The 27,046-nt window shown below is 38.5% G+C and overlaps 1 protein-coding gene across 12 annotated transcripts in view; it reads left to right on the top strand.

Annotated features, from left to right (window-relative positions):
- Positions 1 to 27,046, top strand: part of mecom (MDS1 and EVI1 complex locus) — a 169,509-nt gene that overhangs the window by 64,577 nt on the left and 77,886 nt on the right. The window lies entirely within an intron of this gene.

Below are 27,046 nucleotides of genomic sequence, written 5' to 3'. Positions count from 1 at the left end.
TATATATATATATATATGTATATGATATGAATTAAATGCAGTGAAAGGTATCTACTTGCCAGTGATCCAAGTATCGGATTTGAATCCTACCCTAGACCGTTTCTTTGAACACAATACATTTCCTGTTTAAATATTGCAAGCAAAAAGCCAGAGCTCTGAAGAAGCTCTGCAGAAAAACAAATATAAAAGTTTAAATAAATGCTTATTTTTAATACAGTGTTTAGGATTTACTGCTAATAGAAACACGGACACTGCAGCCACAAGCTTTTTCTGCATTGCCAGTAGCTTACTTCTGACAAAGGGGGTTTCCCTTGGACAGCATACAGTTGTAGCATTCACATAAGTTCTCTTTTGACTTCCTCCCATGTCGTCATGTTCACATTTACTCCAGTGACCACAAGGCTGTTGTGGTCGTTTCTTGCCCTGTGAGGTAATGCTAGCTCTAAAAGAAAGCGACTTGAGGTTGTGCTCTTAGCTCAATTAAAACAAAAAGCCATAAAGCCGGTTAGGGACGCACTGCGACCATTGCCAAATCATGTATTGGTCAGCAGGCACTGAAAAAAGAAATCGAAGGCAGGGTCATCCGACAGGGTCAGAGGTTAGAAGCTTGCCCTTTCAGTGTCAAGCTTATTTGGTTTTATTAAGTTGTTTGAGGGTGGCTGGCTGAGTATCAGCCTTAGTCTCCCTAAATACATATGTCCTAATTTTGGAGTTGGTTCACATTCAGTGCTTTGCACTTTTGAAAACTCGTAAAGAATAGCTGACTATGTTGAGAAAACCTAAGAAGTAAAACATTTCTATTAGGAGATGACTCAATTTAAGTCCTATTTAATGCTGTTTTTAGTGCCTGGGTAGTTTATGCAGGAGTTGGCCGAGTAGAAATGAAAATTAATTTGCTCATTTCCATGCACTTCCTAACCTTTTTCTACTTTATCATTCTCAGCTGATAGTTACAGTACAATATATATATTTCTTATTAAAAGTATACACTGATGTTGTATTTTATCCAGCTGAATAAAATAGAACATCGTCCTTTCTTACCAAATAGACTTATTTCTTTTTGAACAAGTCCTCTGAGTTATTTTTTTTCTCCCCTGGAAAAAAGAAAAAAACTTGGAAAATGGGGTCCCATGAATTTTAATCCTATTGTAATTTATGTGGATCCTGAATAATAATATGTGTTTAAAAGGATTTGATGTGGGGCATGTGTGTCTGTAGGTTGGTGTGTGCGTGAGTGGGTGTGTGTAGTGGGGGGTTGAGGGGAAAGATGCGATCCTGGCGAGGCAGCACTGTATCACAGAGTTTAATTACCACCCTGACAGCAAGCAATAACTCTTTCCATTAAGTAAATAAGTTGTAAAGAATTTATGATGAAATGCCACATTATTCAGAATGGATATTCAGTGATGACATCCCTCTGCATTAAATATGGTAAATGCCATTAAGGCCCAGCAAACCGCCCCTCCACACACCCCCCGCCGCCCCCTTTTCCCATGCCCACTCCGTCACCGTCCGTAGGCACTTGCTCAGCCCCTGTCCCGCCTGCAACACGTCAATATGCCAATAACCTCGTGAAGGGTCCGTAAAAACAAAATTGATTTGGTAAATGTGAGTCAAGACAGATATGTTTGCTTTCATCATCAATTCTGTGTGGCGCAGCTAGGTGATGTCACCAGCCTGGGAGCGATAAAGTGGAGCGCCCACCTGGAGCCTTTGATGTAGTGCCCTGAGCGGCCCGAGCCAGTGATGACAGACGGAGGGAAGTTTGTCACCATGGAGGCCACCGGTCCTCAGAGCCATCACCATAAATTTAGGAGCTTTATTCATAAAGGGGACGAGTGAGTTATGGCATCCAAGATGCTTTATGAATACTGGAATGGTGACTTATGGGAAAGATAGCTTCTGTAAATAAGGGGTGGAGAGGCAGCTGTAAGGGGTCTGTCAAGCTCTCCTGCACTGTCGTAGGCAGAAATAAAATGCTGAGCACAGACTGTATGCATTGTGGTTATGAAAGTAAGTGTATGTGTGCTTTGGGGCTTTTTTAAAACATAAGAATGTGTTTCGACAGGGGTGTATTTTTTTATTTTACAAAGCTTGTTAAGTGATACTATACATCACTAAATAGAATTAGAATCTCACCAGTGGGTAAACAGTTTAATGCCGGGGTCTTCAATCCTGGTCCTCAGTAGCCACTGCCTTGCATCTAGATGTTTTGCTTTTGCTTCAGCATATCTGAATCAAATATGAACATTATCTCCTTAGAGACCATGAAGGGCTGAAGAGGCCTTTCAGTCAACCTTTCAATTAATTAGGTTTGTGGACACCTAAAGCATGCAGGGCACTGGATCTAAAGGAGCAGGGTTAAAGATCTGTGGCAATTAGTACAAAAAAATGCCTATGATAATTTTTTCAGTTTAAAAGAAAGTCCAAAGATATCCTGAAATTATACTTGCAATATATTTTTAAAAAGTTAAATTACTGCACCTAATGATGCAATTACATTTTTACAGAGGTGTTAAGGTACAATGTTCCTTAATATCATAATTTTTTTTTAAAAAGGATCTACAGAACTGTTATAAATCAAGCACTGTAGGCTTAAAAATTGTAAGCTTTAGGCCAGAGATCTTACATACCAACAAAAATTAAACATGGAGAGAGATAGCAGATGATAGGGCACAGCTTTTAAATATTTAATATTTATAGATTACCGTCCAAAAATATTAGCTCTCTCTGCAGTGATGTGTTAAAATCCTTACAATAAAATAAACATTTATTGTTTTTGCATAAATCCTTTCCTGAATTTTATACGTCTACTCATTTGTAAAAATAATCAAACTTTAAAGGCACACTATGCAACATTTTTCAGTTAATTAATGTGTTCCATAACGTTATGGATGATTAAATGATTCATTTCAGGTTGAACAAAGGTATTCTCGGCCGCCCTGGTGGTCTGTGGGGGAAATACTGCACTTGCAACTGCAGGAGCACCGACCCGCACCCACAGGCTCAGAAGTCTCGTGAAAGTCAGTCTTTAAATGTTCAAAATGTCTCTTAGCGAAAAAATAATTGATAACAAAATAAGTGCCACAGTTATTTGCACCCCTATTATTGTAACTTTTAGATTACCTTTCCCAGTTGATTAGTCTTAAGGAAAACAGTTTTTAAAGTTGGGTTAAAACTCTTTCCCTTGGATACATAGGACAAACTAGTGACTCAAATGAGAAAGAGCAAAGAATATGCAGTTTCATCACAGTTGATGTCTGTTTTCCTAGGTCACACAATAGGACAAAGTAAAGCTGCAGGGTGTTGAGGGCAAGATTTTAATGCTGTCTGTGAGGAAACTACAGCTTTATATCATTCAAACAGGACAATTAACCCCATTTCTCAAAGTCCAGAAAGTGTGATTTAAAAATAAGTTATTTAAAATTCCAGGCTAACCATCAAATTCACTGGACTTGATTTTAATTTAAAGTTTTGCTAGGTATGGAAAAAAGCTGTTGGGGCACAACCAAGCTTTGATGAAAGACATATTTCATGAAAAAGTCTATAATGCTAAATTGATTATAGATGTGATCCCGGAACATAAACTAAGTACAGAGAAGAGGGAAAAAAAAGCTAATAAAGAAAATTATGCTACATTTAAACTTATAAGTGCCATAAATACTTTAATTTTATGATGCTCTAGAAATATAGTAGCTCCAGGGATTGACACAATTACCATTCTTTTTTTATTTCATTAAAAAAAAGTAAAAAAAAAAGCAAAAAGAACCAGAAGCATCAAATGTAGCTCTAATCTTCAGTGCGTTAGGGTGAGGATGAGGTGGCCTGCACCAGCTAGCATATTTGCATGTGCTTCTGCTTAGCCTTCTTTAAATCGTTTTTAATGCCTGGATGCCCTCCAGTCCATATTCTGCTGTCCCTCTCTCTTTCAGAGTCTTTGAGGCATATTGAAATTCAAACTCCATTTGTGTCTATCCTCTTCTCAAGCAGCAGCAACAATGGGACGGGGAGTCTGTGTCCAGGAGAGAGTTATCCGGCACTGAATGACTATTTGGGTTCACTCCAAACTCGTAGCCCCATGGGATGGGTTTAGAAAGCTGGGTGCCTCCTGCTGTAAGGGGGCAATGGGTGGGGCAGGTTAGGCATATGAGTAGGGGTGGGTTGGTGGGACAGGAGAGCTCAGGGTCTTTGTGCACCTCTTGAGTGAGAAGCAGAGGTTGAGGCGATAGTGTTGGTGGTAATAGCGGTAGGGAGGTGGTGAAGGAGATTAGCACTGACTGTGAATGGGTGTAGAGGATTAGTTGGCTGGGCTGGACGCATTCTGGCTCAGGCTGTCTTCTCGACCTCCTAGTCTTGAGCGGATAGGAGGATGGACCGGGTGCAGTGGCAGATGTTGGGCCAGGAGGAGATCTATCTTTTCAAATGCCACTGACTGAATACACACACTTCTAAATTTGTACTAAACAACAATTGTTCTCTAGATGATGATAAAATTATCCATTTAATTAATGAAAACACCCTCCAGATTGTGTTTTGATCCACGTTACTGCTGCTGACCCTGTCATCATAAACATTTGGAACAGTCTCCTATGCATGTGTAATACCAACTGTGAGAGTGTAGAAGGTGGGCGTTTCTAGTAGGCGTACTTTTGTGCACGGATAAGCCGCTGTCCCAAATGAATGCAGATGTCTCTGGCTGGCTGTCCGCCTGTCCCCTGTACGCTGACGGCCCGTCACCTCTCTCTGTCACTGGAAGAAAGAGCTAGTCTCAGTCCTGGCCAAAAGCCCCTCATCTCTAATCCTTCAGACGCCTCTACCTCCCCGTTCTCTGTCAGCGTAGATGGTCCTGCCCACAGCAGAGCTTAGAAAGACGGGCAATAGGGATGAACCTCTCTGTCACTCACACAGTCCTTGAATGGACACACATCCTCACTTTTTCACACATACAGACTGACATACACTTTTCAGAAATTCAAAGTGGAAAAGTCTTGCAACTACAAAGACCCAATGAATGCCTGTTGTCCAATGGACTTTGGCACAGGAACACAGCAGCCGCACAGACAACACTGTGGGAACTCGTGAGTACAGCCCAATGAGAGTTAGTGGGTAATGATGAAGGAGCAGTTCATAATAAACCATTTGTTGTCATCGATACCCACTGAATCACAACACAGATTGTACATTTTCAATGTTTTTGGGAACAGATCTGTACAGGATACATGTATTTGGTAATACCATCACTTTATTGTATTTACCTTAATATCTCAAAGCTTTTTCATCATAATATTTAGTTGATCTGGTTTACGACTTGCAATATTTTATTCTTTTGTTTGATGTCTTTATGAGGGTAAACCTGTTTCTATACATTTGAGGAACCGAGGAACAGCAGTTGGATATTTATGAACATTTTCTAACATTTTCATTCCCTTTCAAATTCTAAATTTCCCATAGAAAGCTGCAATACATTTGAAGGATATGTCTGTAACAGTTGGTGTAACTTTGCTCTGTTGTCAATGCAATAGAAAACACAGTTCAATATAATTTAGTATAACACAATTTGTTGGATCCAGAGCATAGTTTCAAAAGTATACATACAAAAAAAATACAATTCAGTCCACTATGAGCTATATTTTGTTACAGTTTTTCCTCAAACAATAAGTGTCCTCGCTTTTATTCCCCCCTTTTCCTCAGAACTAATCAGATAAATTGGCTTTTCAACAAGCTCATGTCAATTGATAGGAATAAGTGAAGCTTTACTCCCATTCAGATGTGTACTTTTTAATACACTATTACATCACTGCAATCAACAGCATTTCAGCTTGTGTAAAGTTTATTAAAGAGTTGTATCAGCAGAGTTGAAACATTGACTAATTGACTGTAAGTGTATTTATTATGTGTTTTAACCTGCTAAGCTGCCAAAACAGCCTAGGAATGTTAATTTTGTGCACCAGAGTGCACAACCTCTGCTTTATTAAAACTGCTCCACAAATGCCTTCAGTCATGTGTATCTGCTTTTGTGTGTGTGGTAGAGGAGGTTTTAGTCCACTGTGACTGAAGCTTGATTTTGTCAGATGGGAGTGATGCCCGTTGAAAACCCCAAAGACAAAAAAGAAGCTGGGGGTCCATCTTCTTGCCCTTAGTTGACTGATAATCCCTCTGTTTGGGTTAATCTGTTGTTTGTTGGTGCTGTTTGAGGGTTGAGGCTGTCTGTTTGTGTGTGTAGAGGGGTTTCTGACGTCATAATCTCATGTGAGATGATGTATTGTAAATATTCTCCCATCAATATGTATGATGTGGTTCAGATAAATTTCTAATTTAAGCCAATTATAAAACAAATGATAAATAGCACAAACTGTTATTTTCTTCTCCTCATTATACTCCACCTTCTTCTCTTTACTTCCCCATGTCTCCCCTTATCCAGTGTCTGGGTTCTCAGCAGGGAGGGGAAGCTAGTTTAACTAACTGAACAAAGTCAGAGTGAATTGCAGAAGGACAAAGGGAGGCATGAATGGGGCCCATGCCAGTCTAAAGGTGTACCCAGCGGCACAATACCAGGTGAAAGGGCTCTCTTCAGGGGTCTGACCAGGCAGGGCAAAGGTTATTGGCCCTATTAGATCTTAAATGAATGCAACGGCTTTTTTGAATGACTTTTTTTTTAAATATAGAGTAGAAGCTCAAGAAACAGCACAAACATTAAACAGGGAAAAGGAGGGTGATTTCATCACAGCTGAACTGCTGAATAACCCAGTGACACAGGTTTAGACATCTTTACTTATTAAAGTTTATTTGCAGGTGAGCTGACTCACGTCAGGACATGAAAGCTCCTGCCTCATAACCTTTACCCTTACCAGTTTACGTCATTTTTCCAGAGCGTTTAAAGACTTTGAAATACTCAGAAAAACTAAGGAAGCTCCAAAGTCACTACCAAATTGATTCATTCCACAAAAACTTTTTTTCTGTCATGGAAGGTCTAAAGAGAATAATGAAAGGAGAAATGACTGCATAGAATCCTGTGGTTTACAATTTAATAGAAATACATTTTCCAAGAGTTAACTTTTATATTTCAAAATGTCTCAAACCAAACATCTAAAGAGAAGTTTTTTGTTAAAAAATTGTTCTACTCTTACAGCAAAATGCATTATCAATAAACAAAATATCTTGAGGTATTATCAGAGTTGGATCAGGTCAGAAGTTTGCATACACATCATGGGCATGCATGCCATCTTCATCTATCACTTTTCAAGAAATGTTTTAAGCTATGCTTTATTTATGGTGGAATGTTTATGCAATGTGTCAAAAATAGCTGACCAGTAAAAAGTGGAAGATATGTGGCAATTGTGGCAAGCAATGAAACTACTTTGGGAAATACTCCAAACTTTTTAACTGTCAGTAAGTATAATGGGAATCCAGATAATGAAGAGAAAAGTCCTAATTAATAAGGGAACAGGTGAGTTCGTATTCAAGTAAGCAAGCGAGTAAATCAGCACTAGCACTTTGCTCAGTAACTAATCAAGCAAATAATTAAATAAATATATTTAATGAATTCAAAACAAATCCTGCTTCCTCGAAACAGCAAAAAAAAAATAAAAAAAAAAAAAAAAAAAGTGGTAAACCACAGTTATTTGTTTGTTTGGGTTTTTTTTTCTTCCCATAAGCATATGGCAACCCACTCACACTTTGCCCCCTGCTCTCTGCTTATGCTGGGGTGAAAATGGGGGACCCCTAAACAGCTTTCAGGAAACAGAGGTGATGAATTCCGTGTGTCTGCCCAGAGATTCCAGCTAATAGATACCTTATCTAGGGGGATTGATAGGGGAAGGGCCTTCTCTTAAAACATACTGCTGATTGTTTCCAAATGTCTTCCCAATGGGGCAGGTCAGAAAGTGGCAGAGAACACCTCTCGGGGCAGAGCTAAGAGATTTTTATTGGTCTGGTTTGAGGAAACAGAGAGGGGAAAGGCCGCTTTGTCCTGGCTTTGCTGCCCCTTTTGCTGCTTGTGCTTAACTACCAGCCAGATCACATTACTGAGGCAGTAAATCTGAGCGCTGGTTAACGCAAATAATCAAGAGCTAATATTACCTTACAAAACCGCTTTTCTCTTTGTCTGTGGTCAGAGCAGTGCAAACAGGCACTGTCCCGTTAGCCTCAGGCAGATCTTTCCTTTTACCCTCATCCATCTATGTGTTTAGGGTTGAATTCCATATGGATGGCTCTATCCATAGCATAAAGCCTATCCCTGTATGTGTACCTTGCGTCACATCATTCTGGAGTCATATTTGTATTGTGTCTCTTTGCCAGAAGTTTAAAGAGAAACAGGGTGCTGTGGCATGGCTTGAGACCTTATTACTGGGTTAAACACATACCAAGTAATATTCATCATAGTAACACAGTACCTCTTTCCCACGCCGCCTGGATCGTGGCTCCAATTAGAAACAATCAGGTCCAAAACCAGAACTAGGAGCTTCCAGGTCGGAGGAGAGTAAAAGCAGAGACCAGGATGCCAGTAATGAGGTCTTAACCTCAACTTTATTCTGTTAGGTCATAATGCCTTAATTTTAGCAATATGATAGTGGCCTGCACACTCATCTGGCATCAAAAAATCAATGATGTGATCATGGCCTGCCTGTTCCCTCTAGATGAGGGCATAAACTAGTGTAGAAACACAAGAGATACTTCTGTAGAAAAAAAATGCTATCTGACAAAAGATTGTTATGTAATATTTAATGCTTTACATAATTCTTATTAAAAGAAAATATGAAATACATTGACACCTTCTCTTTCTCAATTCATCACAGTTAAATTTTTCTCTAATAATGGTTAAACATGCTTAATAGTCCTTATGGATTACCTCTGGAAAGCCATCTTTACCAGTTGGAGAAACTTTCCTTTAGCCTGTCAGAAACTGTAGCATAAAGCATGCTAGGGAGGTGATTAACAAGAATGGTGTAGCTATTCCTTTTATATTTATTTATTCATACATTTATTGTTTGCTTAGATATGGTCTTAAAACTTTAACAGACTGCTTCAGTTTAATGATAAATTCCACACCCAGTTTTTCTCTTATTTTTTTCTTCTTGCATTTCAAAGTGTTACTACCTGGCCCGGGAATCAAACCTGAAACCTTTTTGCTGCAAGGCAGCATTGCTACCCACTGTGGCACTGACCATACCCCCTTCAATGCAATTTTTCAAGTGGTGATCATTTTTTTGTATCACTGCAGCTACATTAGCACTCCTCAGACTAGGTTTCTGTGGGAAATACAGTTTTTACCAGAAAATTATGAACTTATTACTGAGGGTAGGATGATTGTAAAGTCCCCTTAAGAAGAAAGCTTTATACATCATGTATGACTGTAGTAGTTTTAACCTCATTGTTGAGTGTGATTTGTATGCTGTTAAACTGAAAGTTGAAATTTTCTGTTGTGCCCTATGTAATACTAAGTGCCCCTCAGTGAACAGTGTATTTGTTAATATTTTGTGCACTCACTGAAGGTCACATTTTACATTACTCTGGCTCTCATGTTTAATGGGGTTAATTATGTTGGTAATAACCTCGGATCACATCCCAGTCAATAAGTGTTTTTTAATTGCCTTCACAGGATGCATAATAATAATGTAGTCCATCAGTTTCTGTCACGACTTAATAACTGTGGGGAGTGTTTAATTATATTCAGGATAAACATGATTTAATTTAGAAAAATCACACATCATATTGTTTTCTTTAGAGTACAGGAAACATTTGTACCTGCATCGGTTTATTCATAGGTTTATATTTAAAGCAAAAAGCTTTAGCAAGACATTGAAGGATTTTAAGGTTTTATGATGACAGTCTGAGCCACTGTTCCAGTTTAGAAGTTGACACGCATTTATCTCGGGTATAGATATATAGATTTTTTTTTAGATTTTACTTGGACAAATAAAATGTCATCTAAATATTTTTTTAATGGTCAAACAAGATAACATTGAGCCTATGATTGTCATATTGAAACTCAAGTTTAAACCAAAAAGTACTTTAATAGTATTCAAGCATGGTGGTGGTAGCATTATGCTGAGTTTTTTCTCTGCGAACAGAGCTAATGCATTGTGCAAAGTGAGTGTAATATTAAAAAAAAAATAGAGTATATCTGGAAAGGGAGCGTTACCACCAAATTAACTTCACATCAAAAGAACAGATGGTTGAAATAAAAATTTGAAATTATTATTGTTTAGCAGGACAGTGATGCCATACATTTAAACATTCCAACCTATATCTTTTATCAGATTAAAGATAAAAAAAAACTAAAAGGCATTAATCTGAACTCAAAAGATTGAACTATAATTAGAAGCCAAATAAATGCCAGAAAACCAATCAGTCATAAGGTTTTATTATATCTAATAGGAATATTGTTTCAGCCACCCAGATCTAGTTGATGCTTACAGAAAGTGTGCAGTTTCTTCACAGTTTGCTAAAGGACATTCAACCAAATATCAGTTTGGCTGCATAGACAGTTTAACCCTGTGTGTAACATTTTGTAGATGATTGGAACTTTTCAAAATCCCTGAACATGTGTTGTTAATATGTTGCATTAAAAAAAAAAGTTACAGTAAAATAAAATAAAAGCCCCATATTGATTACATGTTTGACATGTTGAACCCACACTACATACCACATGTGTGCATTCATGGCAAAAATAGATATCTTTGCTGTTTCTTTCTTAGAAGTGGTATGGGAGTAAATGTACTTAGAATAATATTTATCCTAAGATTGGTTTGAGAAAAAGGACATCGGCTATAAAGGATGAAAACCAAGAAGATACAACAGGGAAGACCAGATAAAACCAGACTGATTGGCAAAGTAGGAATAAAAGCAAAAAAAAGAACGAGGAGTAGAGAGAAAACAATGTCATAGAATGATGAGGAATGAGTAAAAAGTTGGAGTGGGAACTTGATGTTCTATTTCTGAACGAGACAGATCTCTAGATGGAGTGTTCTCAAGTGTCCCGCAGCACTCCGTAATAGGATTGCCTAGGCTACAGCAGGTAGTCTTTGAGGGAACTTTGTTCATGGGAGCTCACAGATGAAGGTTAACATAGACACTGCTCTCTGGGAGTTGGTTGCCTCCTCCTCATCTGCCTGTAATGTCAACACCAATCTGTCACAAGGGATTTCTCTCTACAGACCTCTGCGGCCGTTTCTGACATCTCCAACTTACTAATTGTTGTCTCTCGCTCTGTGAAGTCCTAACGAGTTAGTGTCTTCAAACGGATTAAACCAAACTTCCAGAATCAACTTCTCTGCTGGGTAATAAACTGTTTTCTAAGCACAACGAGAGCCCAAAGGGAAAGCAAGCCAAGGAAGAATCTGGGAGCATTTTCTCTTCTCAATAATTGTTTTACTTCTTCAGACCAGTTTATTGCAGTCACCCTTCGCTCCAAACCACTTTATGACATGCATTGTAATGTCTGTGGAACTTTGGCAGCCTGTGATCGGACCATGCCATGCTTCTCTCTGTTCATAGTGACAGTGGGACCTGGTCCAACTGCCACCCAGGACACAGAGCCATAAATCATCAGGCTGGCACCATTCTCCATTTCCTCAACAGCTACTTGTTCCTGCAGGGGACAAAAGGCTGTTGTAGGCTTTAGAGAACAAGCATTGTTGCTTTTTTGTGAGCTCTGAAGTTCATAAGTGATGCTAGGGAAGTAAAAAGAAAGGAGTTTCCATATATACTTGAACATCATTGCATAAGCTGTAAAGCGATATGACTAATCCACTGCTAAGTACATGTAAACACCTGTTTAACACAGGAAACAATCAGATCACCCGCTGTTTGTGTATATGAAATAAGTCACCATGGCAACCTATGATTGAAATCACCTAGTGAGAATAAAGTTGTGAAGTCTGAGTTTTGTATGAGCCTGACCTTAATTTAAAGACTTAAGACTGCCAGAGCTGCTGTGGCCTTAGCCAAAGGTGGCCTCCCTTCCTCCCTCCTTCCTTTACATTCCTTCTTTTCCACCAGTCTCCTTCCTCCCAGAGTGTTTGGATGGCTCCACCTCACTGTCAGGCTGTGAGAGACGGCTGTTTTCCTTGCAGGCCAAGATCAAGACAGGAGATGGTCCCCAGGGGGCCTGAGGATGTGAAGCTTCTGACATGGCCCGTAAATCTAGGGTGTCCCATCTCCAATGCTCGATCTGTGTGCACCGATGAAAACACCAATGAGGCGTGAGGATGAACATTCCTCGGACTGAACAGACACACACACAAGTCTCTGGATTGTGCTAGAGGAATAACACTTTTCTCACTCTCAATTCTTGACTTCTACCTAACTGTCCAACGCAGCCAATAATTGTGTCTTTCCACCCTTAAATAAGTCTTCAAATCCAAACCTTTTAACCATAATGGTTTTCACATGGCTTTTATTATGCAGCCTTTTGTTTTTGTTAAATTTAATGGTGAATGTGCTTTTTTTTTAGAGATTTTTGAGAAACATCTACAGCCTACTTGATGTACCACATTTCAATATAGTTCAAAAATAGTCTTTGTGCATTTTTTTTTGTCTGGATTTATTCCCAGTTCAATATTTCATGAATATGAAATGACTATATATTTAAAAGTTACCATCTACAGTGCCTTGCCACATATATTTTAATAGTCCTAATAAAATCCAGGGCATTAACATAATTTATATATAGTGTACACAAAAGTTCCACAAAGGTCTTCTCAATTAGAGAGCATTACTAGAGAAAATATTAGGAAGACTAAGGAGCACACCACACAGATCAATGAGGTAGGTGTGCATGAGCAGCATAGAGGAATACTTCAGGTAGCAGAATCTGACATCAGTACAAATATTAGTTCCACCAGTTGGAAATCATTTGAAGACAAAAGACAAAATTAAACCCAATGTAAAGGAGGTACGTTTTGCAGTCTTCAACCTTTGCTAGAGAACAATCATTTAGAGGGTGTAGAAAATGTGTAAAAACATCTAGTCACATATGAGCAACACTGAACTTTTTGTTATACATGCGAAACACATTGGCATTTATGTTAAACTGATGAATAAACCATTTTTACTGAAACAATGTTGTTGGAAACATCATGCTGTAAAGATGTTGGGGAACCTGGTTAGAACCGGCAGGAGGATGAATTATAAAAATTTAACTTTATTGATCTTAGATTGGAGAAATTTATCTCTGCATTTAACTCATCCTCTTGGGGAGCAGTGGGCTGCCATTGTGTGGTGCCCAGGGAGCAGTGTGGGGTTAAGGGTTTTGCTCAGGAACCCACGGTGGATGCTGTGAGGATCGAACTAGGTACTTGCATCCTTCTCAGAACACAAGCGCACTGCTCACTAGGCCAACACTCCCTGCCACCTGGTAAAAGTGCAGTTGTCTTGACACCGGGCAGAGGTTTAATTTTTCAAAGGCATATAAAATAAAAGATCCAGGCAAAGCTGAAATAGAATGACCCAGCAAAATTCTAGACCTGAAAACCAATCTGCAGCAAGAGTTAAAAATCCAACACAAGCAAAGCACGCTTTGTAAATATGAATGGAAAATGTAATCCCTGCTTGTTATAAAGGAACTGGAATTTCAACAAAATGAAATTCTGCAAAGTATCCGTATGTTTCTTTTTGTCTGATTTTATTGGAATAACAAGCTTATTCTACAGATGTATTTGTATGACAAAAAGAGATGGTGGGAAAGAGTTAGAATATATAGATACGTATGCTAAACGGGACTCTGACCTGTTAAAATGTAAACAGCAGACATGCTGGGCCATGGCCAGCCCTTGTCGCCCCTTTCCCCCTCATCCATGTTACCCACATTGGCCAGATTTTTCACCCAAATGGAAATGCGGCCTGTCACATTCACGCAACCTCCAACCGTTCCGTCTGTCCAATCCGTCACAGCGCGCCAGCAGCCGCACAAATAGGCCTGCCACTCTCACTGTCATCTGAGTAACGGATGGTCTATCGTTACCACTGGGTGGGACCAGGCAACACTCAAGTCCACTCCTCCTTAATTTTTTTTTCTCCTCCATCGTCTATCCCTCCTCCTTCCTCCTGCAGCTTCATCCCCAGTGATGATTTTGGACCTCTAGGAGTTTAAGTGCCCTCTGAGAACACAGCCATGTGTATTTACTCTTCTGCACAATGACTGCTTCCCCAGATCTCCCATCAAGACTCAAAGGCAATGGTATAATAGAAGCAAGGGTGGGACCAAATAAATTGTGTCCTGGACTGGTAACCTAACAGCCATCATAAATAATGTAGACCTATTTGAAGGGGAAGATGGGGCATTAGAAGCTATTTACACTGCAGGAGCCATGCTATCGATCAGCATGGGACGTCCCATAGATAAGAATGGGGTGATGTCATTGTTATTTATTGTGATTCCTGATGGTAAGGCTACAAAGGGGATTTTGGGGTGACAGGATCATCAGTTTTTTGGAGCTTGGGGGATGTGATGTATTCGTCCATCAGGGGAACAATCTACATGGCTAAGGGAGGTGTGTGCCTTCGCTACTCACATAACCTCACACATCTATGTTTATCATCCTATGGATAGGGTCACACATATCCACAACATTTTCAGATAAATGTTAAGGATATAATTTGGTGCTATATAGAGCAATGAGAAGAAAAGAGCTCATTCTTGATTCTCTATGTCTCCCTTCTCTTCACGTGGAAGCTTGCAGAATATATATATAGTGCCATAAAACACTGGTTTTCCACTGGTGTGCTTTGAAGTGAGCCAAAGGCCATATTCAATAAAAGTCTGGGAAAGAATTACCATTAAGGGATCAGTGGTCAGGTCAGATGAGTACACAAGGCACACTTGAATCAGGCTGAAAATTTAGGAACTGCAAGACATCTGAGACTGGCTATGATTTGCCTTGGGAAACTGTATATCAGAAAGTAAATGGCAGACAAGTTGAAAAAGATGGCAGATATGGGTAATGATCACATATTAGAGATTTCTGAAGTTTAAAGGGGGATATTTTGAAACTTAAGAGGATACTAGATTTTCTGAAGTAATTTTCTGTAAGTGTATTAGTAATAGTTCTCTCGCCTTTGGTTAGTGTTTGTCAGATCACAGTGAACTTGAAAATTGTTGAAATAATCCTCAGTTTGCTTGAAGGCAAAATATTCCAGGATCTAACATTTAGTCCTACTCTTGAAGAGCTAGAAAACAAACAAGTAGCATTAGGGGATTTTCAGTAATTATCTCACAAAAGGGCAAACGTTCACAACTGTTTGTCAAATGTTTACAAAAAATTTGTATTACACTAAAGATATGACACTTTGAAACAATGTCACTGTACAGCTATTAACATAATTTGTTGTCCCCAACACACATTATCCACACTGGTAATATATAAAGGTTAAGCCTTAAGTAGAAATATCAAACTGCCAAACGATATAAAAAATAGTTTTACAAAAACGTGAAAGGTGTATCTACTTTTTTTGGATACCGTGTCTCACAAAGCTGTTAAAGTGGATATTAACACAAGTCATTAAAACAGATGTTTGGGATTGTTGCTGCACTGAGAGTGTAGTAAGCGTTTGGATTTTGAGTCAATGAAAGTGTATATATACGGTACCACCAGCAGCCTTTGTCGACGTAACAGACAGCAACAGAAACTAAACTAGCTATATTAGTACACTCATACACTTTAGAACTGGTACATGTGACTGATGTATTGTTAAGCTATCATTTTGTCAACTTTAATGTTATCATTACTGTACAGGTGCATTCTATGTAGTACGCATACTTAAGCTTTAGAGCTATAAAAAAAAATCTAACCTGGGATTGAAGCTGTATTAAAATATAGGGACAAAACAGATCAGTCAACCACATTTTTCTAAATGTTCTTTTTTTTTTTGCAGTATTGAAAAAACTTTTAGGTCCACCTTGATTCGCGTTGTAGTGTGACTGAACTCTGGAACCTTGATAGACTTAAAACTCAAAGGACAACGTGCATGAACACATACCACACAGAAATACGATTATAAACTCGATCTTTTGCTAAAGGAAAAAAAAAACACTTCCAAGGCTCAGGAGATGTAGAAAGAGGAGAAAAAGAGGTTGAGGGACAAAAGCTGGCACAACTCCACAGTTTTTTTTGTTCTGTAGCTATCGTGGGAGCATGAACATTGTTAGGAATATTAGTCCAGAACTTCTGGCATCCATCCAGGCATCAGCCTGTGCCTTTGCTGGGGGGATTTACCAGCAGGGTTTGAGCCCCATCACACACATGAACACCCCCCCTCACCCCCCAAACACACACACAAACCATTATGTCCATTAACCATCAACACTCGTATCCTCAGCTCCTCAAGACAAGAAAGACTTCACAATAACAAGATGTGTGAGCCCAAAGTCCTGCCCAGCCCTGATAACAAGTCGGGGCTTTTTAAAAATAAGTAAACACATGTGGCCGTTTCATGCATGCCTTATCTCTGTTAACTCCAAATTCTCTAAGAGGTTTCTTTTTTTTTTTTTTAAGCAAGATCAAATTCAGTAATTAATCTGCTCATTTTTTCACAAATTCTCATTAGTAAGGCAAACTTTTACCCAAACTAACAGAAAAAAAAACTGTTGTTGCACCAGTGAAGTTGCTACTTGCTTCTTTGATGCCTCTACTGAGAATGTGGCAGCAAAGCCTTACAAAACTCAGATATGCTTAATACAGTAATTAGAAGTTAAATTTTACACCAAAGGATCGAAGGTTCTTTATTTTTATTTATTATGGCTAGAAATATAGCAAAGTGTATTTGCATTTTCTAGCACATCTGCATTAGTAGACTTAAACCTTTACTGGGGCAGAGTAAACACATGATGAAGCACTTTTAAAAAATATATTCCCTTTAGTTTCCTTAACATTTTTTAAGTGCCTCAGGCCTGTGTTTAAGGAAATGGAATGTCTGAATAATGCCACCACAATGATGCACCACGATTGGGACAGTATTCAGAGTGATTCACCATCCCCATAGTTTAATAGATATATTTAGAATTGAGAGAAACATTTTTGCTGCTTTTTGACTTCCAAGTTTGGACATGGCCATGCTACTGTGCACACTTATTTAGTCCTTTGAGGAAAGGGGCGGTATATCCTCAGGCATGTGGCCTGTTAAAACAGTAGATGCAATATGTAGCAGGATCATTTGAATAAACCACAACAATTTTAACCAAAAAAAAAGGAACCAAGGACAGATTACATTTACAGTAGCGCTGTAAGGGTGCAGTGATTTTGCAAGCATGGAAAGTGCGTCTCCTTTTCAGAGGAGGAGCAGCTTGCTTGCTCTGTTTAAGACAAATAAGGAAACACAATGCTTTAGGGTCAAAGCTGGGTCATCAAAGTCCATGAACTGCAGGATACAAGTGGTAGCAGGCAGCAAATTATCTGTCAGATAGGGGCAGGTGTGTCATGAGAGAATTCATGGAGTATAAATTATTGCAAAGGTGCTTCAGTGCTGTGCATGGATTTTGGCTTAGTCAACATGTTGTCCCTTGAAGTTAAAATGTTAGAAAGTTTGTGTTAAAACCTTTCTGAAAACAAAACGCCACAAAGGTCATGTCTCTATGAACATTGCTTTGACCTTTCACCTATGACCCTTTTGCAAGTTCAGACATCAAGGAACAAGTGTAACCGTGGCAACAGTAACGCTGGCTCCAGGATGGGGCAATTGGGATATATTCTGTCAAGTCAGTAGTACTTTAAGTACAGTGTTACTCCATCCACCAAGTTATCTTTTTTTTATTTTGTGCAATGAGCAGGGGAAAGAAAATCTTTGATAAACAGGACAATCTGTCTGTTTATCGCTGCCTGGATGAAGCAAAGACATTCTAGGTCTTTATTCCAGCTTGCATGGGGTGAGAAGAAAAGAAGGAAGTCAGGGTTTTGTCTCTCGGCCCTCTTTTGTGAGAGCATCCCCCCAGTAATAAATCTGCATCTGGTAAATAGCCCATGAATAAAGGAAGATTTTATCCTCAGCGGCAAATGGAAGATTTAGTAGGCTTCAGTAGCGTCACCCCCTCTTCTGAACAAGTCCAAAGTGGTCACTCAGTGAGCCTTAAGAGGTATAAAAAGCCTGCGGTAGTTCATTAAATCTCTGGCATGAAGATGGGACTGCTGTGTCTGTGATTTACCGCAGTCAGGTGCAGGGATTGGCTGTGGTGGCACTCAGCACCGCGTCTCATTCTCTGTCTGCCCCTACAAGGAAATACATGTGCTGGTATACTATTTAATGACAACATATTGGCAGCTTAGAAAATGATAGACAAACAAGACTAGTTCTTTTACGCAATTCCTGTTCCTTACTAGGAGCTAACAAGCTATTCTTTCTCTGTCACATTGTTTTATAAAGACATACCTTTTGTTTTCGTGACACTCTTTTATTTGTAGTTGCTTTGAATAAAGAAATAAAACAACTTAAAAAAAATCCCCTAGTCTTACAAACACATTCTCTTGAATGTTATCTCACTGAAGTGTCTGCGGGATAATAAGATGTAAAAGGTTATTCCTCCGGAACCTGATGATTCACAAAATGCAGTTTTCAAGCAAAATCATTGAAAGTTGAGTAGATGAAAGAGTAGTCATAAAACAGTGGGCCACATCTTGACCTCTACAAAATTACTGTCTACACCTCAACCTTTATGTTGAGGATATAAGGTAGCAGCCATTTAAAATGGCCCTTCCCAGTCAAACGCCAGAAGAACTGCAGCCCACTTCCCTGCAGCTTCCAGCAAAATCCGCTCCAACTTCCAGCCACTGGCCTTCTCCTGGGCGTGCGTATTTTTTTACTCTGACTCCACCTTTTCACTGAATTACAGGGTCTTACCAGGAGATGACGTTTCTCTTTAGATCTTAATGTCCACAAATCATGACAGAAAGAATATTTTGATACAAAGATTGATGTTTAAATCAAGGAAAAGTGGGGAAATTTTTAATGGCTACTACTGTAAGGTCCATCATCTCTAAGTAGAGACCATGTTAAAAGGAGTCAGTGAGGATAGGTTTGTATCTGATCAGGACGGTTAAAGATTTTACGTCTTACAAGGTAGAGACCCTTTGGCAGATACAAAACACAACGATTATTCCTTTCTAACCTAAAGATGCCTCTTATCATCTTCAACAGGTTTCCTCATTTCTGGTCCTCAAGTTCCATTGTCCTGCACCTTTTAGATGTGTCTCTGCTTCCACTCCTGAATCAAATGGCTGAAACTGAGCTGAAGAATGTGGCTTCAAGTAACGTATTTAGGTTTCTCTCCTGAGCCTGTTACCCATACAGTTCAATCACTGAAATGCATGAGTAACATAAATGCACTGATGTAAGGCTGCATTGTGGGCTTTTTTTATACTATAACTACATCATATCATTGTAGTATTTGGTATAGCGGCTAATTATGAGCAATGTTTGGATTTTTTTTGTACAACATTTACCATGCAGCTATGTATCTGTGTAGAACCTGGATGATGGTTGTAATGGGAAAGCAAGTTTGCCAGCTCTGATCTGGAAACCGACAGCATATTTAGGCCTGACTTTGCTCTGATGTGTCAGAAATCACTGAAAACATCTCACTTCATCATCCAAATGAAAATTTCTTTTCATAGATGTTTATTTCACAAGCCTTTCCTGACGGCATCTTTATTCTTTTATAAATTGCCTTCAAAACTTACTAGGGAAAGTCATTCCCGCCTGTTCGAGAAGGTTATGTTCTCCTGAACAATCTGCAAAGCAAATCTGGTAATCTCGTCACTGAAGGACAGCATAAGGGCAGATAAATGCCATTTACCATGGGAGTAGTAGTGCAGTATGACTCCCAAAATAGGATGATTTAGACTTGTATTAATCAAATTCAGAAATGTCAAGTTTCCTTCTGCTCTATAGAGAACCCCTCCTTTCCTTTATTTCTCTTCACTTTCAGCTCTACTATTCCACCTCCCTGTACCCTTCATCCACCTCTCTTTTTCTCTGATGTCAGTAGAAAGATGTAGGGCCTGATCAGTGGAAGTTGATGTCCTAATAGAGAGGTAATGAGAATAGATCTGCTCGATGTCGAGCTGTCTGCGTGTTCCTGCGTGTCGCCATGTTCAACCACTTATGAAAGACGCAGGGAGGGGGGAGAGTGTGATGTTCTCCCGCCCTTAGTACAAAGATAATATTCTCTGTTTTATCCACCTTTGCCTGACAAATGACTGTCATTAATCAAAAACTCCACCTCGTGTTTCTGTGGGTGTGAATGGGTGGGAAAAAATGCAAGTTGGAGGTGAATACAGAGAAAGTCTTTCTTGGTATTTGCACAAGGAAGAAATGCAAACAGGGACACTCATGGAAACACATTGACCTTCAGATTATAGTTGAGATAAAGGACACATAATTATTGATAGAGGAGCGTGAGGAAGGGAATGGAAGGAAGTGAGTATGGAGCGAGTAAGGAAAACCGTCATCAAACCACTGAAAGTGAAAGACATTAAAAACATCAACTTCTGTAGTCTGTTAAAAATGCATTATTGTCCCTTGTGCTTGTAAATAAGCACACAAACATCAAACTGGACATTTATTGACCAAATATCTATATTATTTTCACAGGTTATTCATAAAATTGCAAAAAAATAAGGTTTACAAATATTGTTACATTGACCTTGAATACTCTTATAGCTCATCTAGTTTTAACAAAAGTATAACGGTTTACAGTTGAACAATAGTTAACTTAGAAAGTTATTGTCACAAAGAATAAGAATGAGTTTGCGTTCTTATTTAATGAAGATAAGGATAAGTTGTTCTTAAACAAAATAATGCAAAAATGCATTTCTTACTGCTTAACAAGGTGTATATATATATATATATATACATACGGTCAATTACCCAAAACAACCCTTCCACACATGTCATGGACAAATTTTGTATTATCTGTAAAAGAAGTCTGCTTAGTTAACTAAACGTGCTCTGCAAAGACGGAGCAGAGATCTGTTGGCCCACAGATCTGCAGTGCTACAAAGGTTCCACTCTGTGAGATGGCTCAAAGCCCTGGTCCTTCCCTCTGGCCTCTGCTTGGCCTCAGTCTGGGCCTGCTTGTACTCGGACCAGCCAAACCTCCACCACATCCCCACAGGAGCATCTCTGATCTGCGCCACTCTGCTGTGTTTGTGCCAAGTGCATACTCTGACTGCCGAACCTAATCGAGGCATGACCTGTGAGGCACACTGTCCTGACTGTGATTGGAGGCTAACCCCAACACAGCCTACCTCCCTCTGTGACCATCTTTTCCTTCTAACATTTCAAAGCTAACGCTGCTTTTGGTTTATTCATCTGTATCTGCTGCGACTTTTCCACACCAAGTCAATAGACTTACAGAAAATCTTCCATATTCATATTCACAATTTGGGAATGTTTTCATCTTTTCCCACTTTAAATATTCCATCATGTAACATTATCCTATGTGAATCAACACTGATAAATATGATTTAAACTCTCTGCTTCTTTAAAAGACCATTAATTTTCCAAGAAGCACACATAAGCCCACAATGGGAAAGCCCAAGTGGGATGTGCCCACCAGGGAGCAGCCTGGTACTGGAGCACTTTTGCAGCAGCTGAACTTTTTGGCTGCAGAAGACCACTAACTGTTCCTATTTACACGAGAGTTGGTGGTCCTGGAGTTCAATAGAATGACAATGAAGGACATTTTTTAAAAAGAAAATCTGCAAAGCAGTTCATTGTGCAATATGTGAAAAGCAGCTGTTTAAGAGCAGATTTTATTCATGGTTTGCCTCTTTTGTGATGTTTTGTAGTCTCCTGCTGCTGCAAAATGACAGAAAGTCTATCACTTCAATCCTAGATCACTCTGCACATACCCCTGGAATGGCCACGCTGTCCACCTATCACCAAATCTTGCATCCCGCCGTTTGTGTGTCCATCAGGTTGTGTCCTGACAAAAACAAAGTGAGGACTTCACATATGAGAGCATTTAACAAGGCTGTTGCCGTCGTATTTTAATAGTTCTGGTAATGATAATTGTGGGCTGTGTGAAGGCTTGCTCGTTAAAGCCGCTGTAGTAAGACTCGATTTCAGGGCTGTAATTGTAGCTTGTTAGGATAATGCCAATCAGGAGCTTTGGCATCTGAATTCATTAGGTCTGTCAGTGTTTTAGAATCTCTTTCTGTAAAAGTGTTTTCTGTTAAGCAAAAACAAAAAGAGTGAACATTAGTTTATTTTACTTCTTTATGCATAATGCCAAGGAAAAGGTATTTGGGACTAATTTCACCCTCTGCTACACTACAACCACAAACTTTAGTTTTAGAAATTTTGTAATGGACTGACAGAGGGCGGTGCAAATGGAAAGAACCTTTTAGATGACTGATTTTTTTAATTATTTATGCAAAATGAAAAGCATGCCACATATTTAAAAAATCACAACAGTTTCACCATTAACTTAGCATATATAGACAATATACTGTACCAACCAATTAGTTAGAATACATGAGGAACATTATAAGGGTTTTTTTTTCAGCTTTTTTTTGTCATTACACTGTTACAAGTACAGAGCAACAAAATTAACTCTGCATTTAACCCATCCCCTTGGGTCTTTGCTCAACGAGCCAGAGTGGCAGTCTGTGAGAGTGGGGCTCAAACTCAGAACCTCAGGATTCCAAGCTCTATGCCCTAACCACTAGGCCACACTCTGCTATATAATTTATAAACACTTTTCAGTGTAAACAAATCTATCATAGCTTTAGCCGTATCTTTAGATTAATTCCCTGCTCAACATCCAGTTTGGTCTCAAATCTTTTGCTGCTCCAAACAGGTTTTTTTTCCAGGCCTACCATTCATTTAACTCTCACCAACTTTGTTATCACCTCCTCTCAGCTTTCTCATGCTTCCATCGCCGTTAAATAATGTGCTTTCTCAGTTTTCCACTGCATACAAAGTTTTGTGTAGAAGCCAAAAATCTCACCAGAGAACCCTCTTCATCATGTTTGCTTTCTCCCCCTCAACAGTTGCATTCTGTTTGCAGCTCTAACAGGTAGGTCATCATTTTTGAGTGCACAACTATGTCTGGTTGTAATGTAACCAAATACCACAAAGTGAAAGGTTTGTAGAAGTTATTGCAAAGCTCATGCTTGGAAAGACTTAAAGATTTTTTTTTAATCAGAATACCAATTATTTAAAAAAAAAACTGATGATGCTACAAATATGTATTTTACTCACAATGATTATGCTTTATTAACTATTGCTTACAAATAAAAAAAATATATCTAACAAGTAGAGAGCTAACAGTTTGATTACTACCCTAAAATTTATTAAAAGTAAAGCTGGTATTATTTTCAAATTTTAGTGTTTGGACTGGCACAGTTCCCCCACTGTGATATGTTTTAATGCTTGATTTAGATCCAGGAACTGGAAGCAGAAACTCTGATGTGGCATCTGTGCTTTGTGTGGACGTGTGTCTCCTGTTTGAGGGTACATTGCTGCACATGGTTAGTGTATAATTTAAGATTTCTGGTGAGCTAAATGGCACTCCAGCTCAATAACTATCAATATGGCTGCTTGTAAAGTATGGCTGAGGCCAGTTAGAGGCTTCCAGGCTTGTTAGGTATTAGGAGCATTTAAGGCAGGTGGTGGAGGGACCAAGGCCAAGGTCCATATGGATCTGATCACAGAACAGTAGATGCAGCTTATGGGCTTTTTGACTTTATTTCAGCACGTGGCATAGCTGTAAGTCAGCTGCAATGTGTATCTTTAATATTCCTTTTAATATTTTTTTTTCAAATGTTAAAAAAAACCTTAATTATTCTTGTATAAAACTTAAACTATTAGTGCATTTCCTGTCAATAGGTCATGTAAGTGTTATTAAATAAGTTTAACAGAATAACTTGGAATGTGAACTGATTATTGGTTGTCTTATTTATTTTATTACATATTTTACTGTAAAGAAACAAAATAAATGATTCTTAGTTAATTCTGCGGAAGGGCTTAGAGTAAATAAGTTATTAATTTCCTCTTCTTTTTAAGTATACTTTTTATGAAATTATATTTTTTTATTCTTTCAAATGTTGAAAATGAAATAGCTTAAACGAAACTAAACTTATTTTTTTTTAACTGTAACTCTATGGAAAAGTATCTAAACCCAAGAAATTAAAAGCTTTTTCTTTTCTTTTTCCCCTCATCCTGGCCTTTAATCATAATGGTATGTTTTTAAATGAGCTAAATGAATCCCTTCTCCCCTCTTTGTCTCTAACCTCAAATATTTACTGTTGGCGTTGTCTGTGGGCAGCAGGCGACGGCAGCAGGCGGGTTGGGGGTTGGAGTAGCGCAGAACTCTGCAGTGCGCCTTGGCCAAAGAAGCAGAATGTGGGCCCGGCTCAGCCCAACCTCGAGGGCTCGAGTGTGTATCAGAGCTGCCTAATTGAGATCTCAACGTGACACTGAGTGCTTGTAAATTACAATGTGCTAGCCAGACAAGCTGGAGGAGCCTTGAACTCAGCAGCAGCCCCACAAACATATGTGAGGAGAGTGTGTTTATGAGATCAGTTGGCTGTTTTTAGGTGTGCTGTGCATCGTTATTATTAATGCTCCTTTATTCCTTTAAGGGGCCCTGAAAGAACATTAGAATATAAACTATTTAGTTTCAATATCTCTAAAGGAAAGCTTTAAAATTTACAATTTTAACATTTAGCTGCAGACCTCCAGTCAGACTCTCCTGTGATATTCAAATCTTTTGCATTTTCTGAGGTTTTTTTTTCACAAATGTATTCTTGTCTTCAATTATGAAAGCTCATAGGCTTCCTTAAAGGTATAGTGTAGGATATTCTTTTTCTGGGTTGATCATCAAAATAAGTGGTTCCTCCTAATTGTCAGTCATTCTGGTCTGACATAGGAGAAAAATTGCAAATCTTCTTTTGGGAACTAAGCTTGTATGAGCAATGCAAACAGCAACTATTAAACAGAGTGTGCACGAGGAGAAATGGGCTCCTGCAGGCTCTTGCACGAGTGTGTACAGGGTTGTTTATGTGCATTTTTTTTTATATCTTGATACACCATATAACTATAAAAGGTTGTTAAAGCTAAAAAAAAATACACAGCAGATGCAAACAGAGAGAGAATGCAATTGAATGGCCCCAATATTTTTTTTTCTTTTTTTTTTTAGCAGGAGGGGGTGTTCCTAAATGTAATCACGGATTTTGTTTGTCTGTTTGCGCCAAAGTGTCATGCATTCACAGCTGGCATGACAATAATGTATTTGGCCGATAAGACTGTCCATATGTATATATTTTTAATAACAGGATTGCTAAAGTTCAACAAAAATGGTGGTAAATGGATATATAAAAAACACAGAAGAAGAGCCTTCATATGTGAATTCATTAAAAGTAATTGTTAGATATACTGCATATATAGTAATATGTGTAAACACCACATATTACTATTTATGCAGTATATCTATAAGGTTGAATAATCTTTGATCATTTTGAATAAGAATTGATTAAATTATTATTTTTATTTCTATTTTACTCATTCAGTAATTTTTCATAGGGAAATCTTTGTGTTATCAATTACAGTTTTGTCATTTTACATTTGAACGATTCTACCAGGTCAGAGTAAAGTGGCTTCACAGCTGTGACATCCAATTTAAAAAAGGTCCTTCTATGACCTGAAATTAAGTGCGAAAATAACTTTGTAAAGTTTTAAAAGTGTTAATAATAAAGTATTTCTCCTGACTTCATTTTTGGTAGTAGAGAAAAATAAACCATGCAACCCTCCAGATTCCTCTTCAGTAGTGATCATCAAAAATAAAACAGAGACCTTTTCCAAATGGTTCAAACTTTGCTGTAAGGTTAAATTTATCACCTGCTGTGGGTTTCAAACCTGTTTTTACATTATAATAAAAGAAAAAAAATAAACAAGGGTGAGAAACATGCTCTGTTAAATACAGTGTCTGTAATTAGACTTCCTTTATTGACTGGTTAGGAAAAAAACACACCTACTCATACTCTAACTCTCCTAACTTATTACAGGAGTCCCTTGAAAACACACTCAGGCACACATGCTGTATACAGCCTTGTCAGTCAAGCGATGTGATTGCTTATATTTAGAAGTTGTAATGAGTGTGATGTCATTCCTCAACACTCCAGAGAACAATCTGGCAATCTGGATACTGTCAATCACCCAATGCCTGCAGGCGTTACCAGGCTGAGGTGGGTGCTTGCATTTGGATGTGTTTGCGCCGAGGTAAAGGGGTCTTTTTAGAAACTAAATACGTGTGTGCTGGTGTGACTGTGTTAGTTTGGGGTTTTCAATGAGCTTCTCCTTAACAAGGACCCAACATATGAGCTGCACATGGTGACTTTGTTCGTGGAATGGGCTTCATCATTCTCACCTCATCATGCTACAGCGGCTGCACACCCCGTCCCAGACATGCCCACTCTGAAGAGCACACCCTCACACATCTGCACCCCCCTGCACACCTCTATATGCACATACAGTGCCCCCCTAACCTTCTTTAACTGGTGAATATTTTTTTTTTTAAATCAAAATTAATGTTATTGAATTACTATGCAAAACAGAAAAATTAGATATCTTTCAGAATACGTGTTTCAAATCAGACGTGACAAATCGCTCAGAGACATACTTAAACTGAAAATTATATTTTTCTCTAAAGCAAACAATCTTGTGTTGTAGTAGTTAAAAATATGATTTAAAAAGAGTGACAAATAGTAATAATACAAATGAAGTAAACAAAATTAACTCCTTCTCTGGCTCCCCACTGCTACTAGTAGGCTACTGTGCCATCAGAGGTGTCAAAAGTATTAATATTATTACTCAGGTAGAGGTAGACATACTACTATTCAAAAACGCTTTTTGTAGTTGGAATATAAACATAAGCTTTTTGCTCAAGTGAAAGTGTAAAAGTACAATTTTTAAAACTACTTACAATATAAAAGTAAAATAAAATTATTTAAGGACAGATGCTTTACCGCACTGCCCTATCGAAGAAACATTATTCTGGATGATAACTTCCTTATACTTGATTTTCTTAGCTTGTCAAATGTAAATTTGCATC

This window comes from Cyprinodon variegatus, unplaced genomic scaffold (assembly GCF_000732505.1).
Source record: "Cyprinodon variegatus isolate N-32 unplaced genomic scaffold, C_variegatus-1.0 Scaffold470, whole genome shotgun sequence".
NCBI lineage: Eukaryota > Metazoa > Chordata > Actinopteri > Cyprinodontiformes > Cyprinodontidae > Cyprinodon > Cyprinodon variegatus.
This window is presented reverse-complemented; position numbering and strand designations above follow the sequence as displayed.